This window comes from Tupaia chinensis, unplaced genomic scaffold, assembly GCF_000334495.1.
Source record: "Tupaia chinensis unplaced genomic scaffold, TupChi_1.0 Scaffold000255_1, whole genome shotgun sequence".
Lineage (NCBI taxonomy): Eukaryota > Metazoa > Chordata > Mammalia > Scandentia > Tupaiidae > Tupaia > Tupaia belangeri.
This window is the reverse complement of record NW_006159735.1, coordinates 675,496-681,748: the sequence shown is the minus strand read 5'-3', so window position 1 is coordinate 681,748 and position 6,253 is coordinate 675,496.

Sequence of the window (6,253 nt, the reverse complement as noted above, 5' to 3'; positions counted from 1 at the left end):
TTTTTTTTTTTTTTTTTTTTTTTTTGCCATAGGACATGTCTGCTCACCAGAGAAAATGAGAAATCACCCTTGGGGGATGACCACACCACAATCCCATCCCATTCTGCATGTCTGGCATGATGTTTAAGCCACCACCAAGTCCAGGACTTGAACCACAGTCGACCATGTGGAAGTCCAGCACCTTTAACTACTACGCAATCTGCTGGCCCCCTTGAAATATTTTTTTTAAAGAATCATTTTATTTAACTTTATTTTAATTTGATGAGAGGGAAACAGAATTAGACACAGAGAGAAAGCAAGCCGCCAGGTCCAGCATTCAAACCGTGGTTGGCCATGTGGGAGTCCAGTACTCTTAACCATTAACCACCATGCCACTTGCTGGCCCCTTGAAAGATATTTTTTAAAGTACTGCTTCTAGGGCCAGCCCTGTAGCTGGGCATGTGCATGCTTGTGCATGCTAAAATTCCTGACAGAATAGAGAAGGGATTGCGGTGTGACCACACCCCATTCCCCATTGGGCTGCTTCTCCCTTTCTCTTTCTTCTGTCCTCCCCCAAACACACACACCCTCTGGAAGTTTTTTTAAATGCCCCTTCCAAAGTATATAGATTGATATTTGTGTCTCAAATTTAAAGTTGTATTCTAGTTTTCTCCCATCGTTGCTTTGGTCCTATCCTGGATCAGGTGGAAACTAGCTCTAATTAAATCAACATAGTCTACCGTATTTAAGACACATAAAGCTTAATTCCTAGCCCTTACATTTTTGGTTAGATTGACAAGATAAACTATTCAGTAATTAGAACTTTTAAGCCTTTATATCTTAATATTTTCCTGCTCTTTTCTATCAACCTTCATTCTGCCTGTTTAAACTTAGCTTATTTTAATGCCACTTCCATTTCTTTGTGTATAGCTTGGTATGTTGCTGATATATCAAAAGAATGAGGAAGATTGCTGGTTAATGAGTGAGAATATAACAGAAGTGTAGACTTGGGAATAACAAGAGATTTTTTGTTTCTTTGCAGGGTGTGCAACACTGGGTAACTGGTGATACTAGGTTGGCGGAGTGGGGAGGATGTTGGAAAATCTTGATTTAAGGATGGACTAGAAATCCTTAACTGACAGTTTAACTTCACCACCCCAAAAGAATGTTCTCTGAGTATTCAGAACTGCTTGATGCTCTTGTATGTATGCACCTTATCTCAAGTCAATAATAATCTTATCCAAATTGGTAGAGGAGTGATTTCAACACCTCTCTCTGACCTTACCAGAAGTTCATACTTTTAGCCCTAGTTATACTGTGTGAATGAGACTTCTGAGGTATGGCACTGGAATATTGATTCTTAAATACCATAATGTTGTAAAAACCTGAATACAAATAGAAGGAAAAATTTAGTATAGAAGAAGTTATTTAAGATATTGCAGAAACAACCGTACTTGTCTAGATTTGGAGGAAATAAAGCACCAACTTTTGAGAAAGTAATTGTTTGTGATGTAGTATTCAGAGATAAAAGTCAAAACTGAGTAGATTCTATTTTAATAGACAAATCTAGTAGTAAGAGAGCTGATGTCTTACATCACATTTTAGACCAAGGAAAAGGAACTGATGAACTGGTTCTATGGGCTGTTTTGTTTTGTTTTAGCCAGAGAGGGACAGAATGAGAGAGAGAGGAGGAAAAGTGAGAAAGCAAGTCCAGAACTGGAACCGCAGTCAGCCATGTGGGAGTCCAGTGCCCTTAACTACCACACCACCTGCTGGTCCCTCTATTTACTTTTTTAGATAGCTAAATTATATGCTGATACATACTTAACCTGGGTCTGGTTAGCTCTAGTAAGGATAATAATAGACTTATGTTATTCATAACTATTATAAGCAATACCTTTTAGTGTTATTCTATAATACCCAAAAAATGATAGGTAGCACTGTAAAGTACATTTTTACAAAATTTAATGGTCATCTGAGTGAAAACCTTTGAGTAGTTTTCTCACTTTTATTTTAGAATTCAAATTTGTTTTTAAACCAAGTTTTCGTTACTCACTCCAGGTTCCCACCTTCCTTAGTGAAACAATGTAAATCAATTCTAAAAATTGTGAGAACTATGCATTGCTTAACCCTCTCAAACAGGGTTGCTTCTACCACCAATGAATTGATACCTGAGGGGCAAACTAACACTAGTGCTTGGTGAATTGCTATAGACTTAAGCACTTGAATTCTTACATACTAGGTCAGAACTTTACTAACCAAACTTCTCGTATGTATTTATAAAACCTCTTGTTTTGGGGTCAGCATGTGGTTTAGTGGTTAAGGTGCTGGATTCTTGTATGGCCAAGGGCAGTTCAAGTCTTGGGCCAGCAAGAAAATTATGAAATCATGCTGGGCACCTTTGTGTGTGTGCCCAAAATCCCAAGTGGAGAATGGAAGAGAAGGAATTGCATTGTGGCCAAACTCGCCCCCTGAGGAATGATGTCTCACTTTCTCTCTCTCTCTTTTGTTAATTCACTAGAGAGTACAGGATCAAGTGAGAATACCTGGTGACATGCCAGGTTCTTTTTTTTTTTTTTTTGGAGAGATTGTCACTGTAGGGCGCGTGCGCTCGCCAGACAGACAGAGAGAGACATAGAGACAGAAAGCGAGAAATCACCCCCCAGGGGGGATGGTCACGCCGCAATCCCTTCTCTTCCATTCTCCTCTCGGGATCTTGAGCACGCACGCACACGCGCTCGGCTTGAGTTTTAAGCCACCGGGTCCAGGACGCGAACCGCAGTCGCCTACGTGGGAGTCCAGCGACATAGCCATTACGCTAATTGCTGGTTCCCAACATGCCAGTTTCTCATCTGGCTCTGCTTTACCTCTCTCCCAAAGTATACGGAAAACACTAGGCTAGAATGACCTGAGTTTGAATACTTGCTTTTCCACTTATAGTGAGATTAGTTAATCTGCTTTCTGGGCCTCAGTTTCATAATTCATACAGTAGGTAAAATTTTAGCTACTTAGAGGTGGTAATAATACAGGACCATCAGGTGGCATCATGATTAAGGCATTGGGCTCCCACATGGCCAACCACAGTTTCAATCCTGGACTTGGCAGCTTGCTTTCTCATATCCTCCTCTCTCTCTTGCTTGCTCATACACACACCCTGTAGCAAACTAAAAAATAATTATTTTTTAAAAGAAAAAAATTTTAAGCTCCAGAAATAATTGACTTGCAGTAAACTCTATTTTTTTTATCTCCAGAAAACAAGACATTCCCTTTCTTAATTTCTGTACCTGCCATGCGTTCATGTTCATGTTCCTCTTTTCCACAGTATGTGAGATCTTGATAGGCATAGCTATCTTTCATCTTTGTAGTGATAGTGCACAGTTTCTGGCATACAACAGGCACTCAGTTTTGCTGCACAAATCTGCTTCAATGCCAAGTGCCTGAACTTTTTGCCATAATTGTTGATGATAAAAGCAGTTTGAATAGAAATATAATGTTCTGGTTGTATCTTTGTGTAATAAAACTTTGGAGGTTCCCCCTCCTTTTAGGAACCTAGACATTTTGCCCGTGTTTCAGTTCTCAAATAGAATTTCTTGTTCATCATGTTTTGTCATTGTGCATGCTAGAAGCGCTAGTCCCTACGTTCGTTTATAACATAGTTTGGGATTGAGCCATGTGGATATCTAACCAAGTAGTATAAGCATTCATCCAGATTTCCCAGGTCATGACATAGACTCATAAAGATTTGGCATTTGTAGATTTCTGCCAAGAATGTATGTAGCACAGGTAATCTATAGCAAAATCCAGAACTTAATCATGAATTTTACTGTTACATCAGGAACTATATTGATAATTGATTTGCTTGTTAATTCTTTGTTATTCTAGGCCCCCCAAAAAAACTATTGAAATGCTTTAATTTGGGGGTGAGGTTTTTGCTCATGTTTTACTTTTAAATTCATCATGCCCATGGAAGATACATTTTTATGGTTTTATATGCACATTTGGCAATCGGCAGAAATCTTAACAATCTACTTGCACTATGTATGTGCCCTTCTGTCCTTATATGGCCAAGACTTTAGCATTGGAACCAGCAAATAGCATAAGGGTTAAGTTGCAGGACTCCCATGTAGTCAACTGCGGTTCGAGTCCCAGACCTGTCAGTTTAATACCAGACACAAGTGTGTGTGCATGCCCAAAATCCCAAGAGGAGAAGGGATTGTGGAGTGGCCATGCCCCCACACACACAGGGGGGAGGGGTTATATCTCACTTTCTGTCTCTGCATGTGCCCTATAGAAAAAAAATCTCTCTCTAAAAACCTTTAATGTTAAACTAAATGCTCTTTGGCTATGCACATAATCACTGCTGTAATAAAATTGCAGTTAACTGTTACTTGAAAACAGTCATACAGAGACCATACTGATTATAATTCCCAGGTAACTCATATTCTATTTTACAGTGTGCTTTTCATAAGAATTTTTCTGGATATTCATATCTTGTCCATTTATAGATCTGGGAGCACATCCATTAGAAGGCAGAAGCATCTCGTTATATAATATCTATTTTAGTTATGACATTGAATTTTAAGGGGAAAATAGTATGCTGCCATTAGCTTTTTCCACTTTCTTTGCTTAATATATAGGATTCTGTACAGGCTAAGTTTTATTTTCTTGACTGGGCAAATTTCCACATTAAACATTCTGGTTTTTTTTTTTGGTTTTTTTTTTTTGGAGAGATTTTCGCTACAGGGCGCGTGCGCTTGCCAGACAGACAGAGACAGAGAGAGAGAAAGCGAGAAATCACCCCCCAGGGGGGATGGTCACGCCGCAATCCCTTCTCCCATTCTCCTCTAGGGATCTTGGGCACACACGCACACGCGCCCGGCGTGAGTTTTAAGCCACCAGGTCTGGGATGCGAACCGCAGCCAACTACGTGGGAGTCCAGCAACATAGCCATTACGCTAACTGCTGGTTCCCAACATTCTGGTTTCTTTATCTCCACCACCTTTAAGAAATTTCAGAAATAAACATTTGATTTAGTGTCTTAATTTAACAACATCCTTATCTCATTTTCATTGTTTTGTCGACCTTTTTGGTACTTATGGCTGTCCTACTTTACAGAAGAAGCCTCTGTCTCTGACATATAATGCTCATCTGAAACAAACCAAAAATTTGCACAATGTGTTTTTTTTTTTAAGATTATTTTTAAATAAAAGAATGTCTAAACCTGTTTCATCATGTAAGATGTAACCAAATATGATACTAGGTGGGCTAAATGTTGCTATTAGAGCTTATTCCTTTTTTTTTTTTTTTGAGAGGTTTTCACTATAGGGCTGTGTTCTCCCCAGAAAGAGAGAGAGAGCGAGAGCGAGAAAGAAAGCAAGAAATCACCCCCTAGCGGGGATGGCCACGCCGCGATCCCTTCTCCTCCATTCTCCTCTCAGGATCTTGGGCACACACAAACACACATGCCTGGCATGAGTTTAAGCCACCGGGTCTGGGACTCCAACCGTGGTTGACTACATGGGAGTTTAGTGACATAGCCTTTACTCTAACTGCTGGTCCCGAATTAGAATGATTTTATATCAGGTGGTCTGGTTTGTATATGCTTTGTATTTGTACTATTTGTATGCTTTAGAATTTTTTTTGGTTACTCTAATTTTTAAATGTCTGTGGACAGTTAAGAATGAATACTATTTATGCTTAATATCAGCTGAACCTTTGGATTATCTTTGCTGTTATAGCATATCTCTCAGAAAGTTAAGAGAGTTTTTTGTATATGTCCTTTTTTTCTTTTTAATAAATGAGGGAGTTGATCTGTCAGAATTTAGCTATTTAAGTACTGTAGTTTCCTAGATGTGATCAAATTTAATCCTTTTTTCTTTTTAAATTACCAAAGGGCATGTATGTAACCAGAGGGAGACAACAGACCCTCAGTGGGACATGGCAGTTCCCTTTCCTTTATACTCCTTTCTCTGTCAGGATTTTGAGCACACACATACCTGTCCTGTTCAAGCCTAGCAGCTTAGATTAAAACTGTGGTCAGCCATATGGGATCCAGCTCCCAGTACATAGTGCTTAACCACTCTGCAAGGCAGCCCTTTCTCTTCGTTTTTATATGAATTGAGTCTTCAGTCAATGGTTACATTACATAAGTTGTTTATTTTTGTTTTCAATACTGAGTATCCTATGTCTTGCTCTCCTGGGTGATCTTTTACAATAGAGCATACACCAAATTATTAGTTCTCACCTTTTTTTTCCACCCCTGACTTCCACTCTA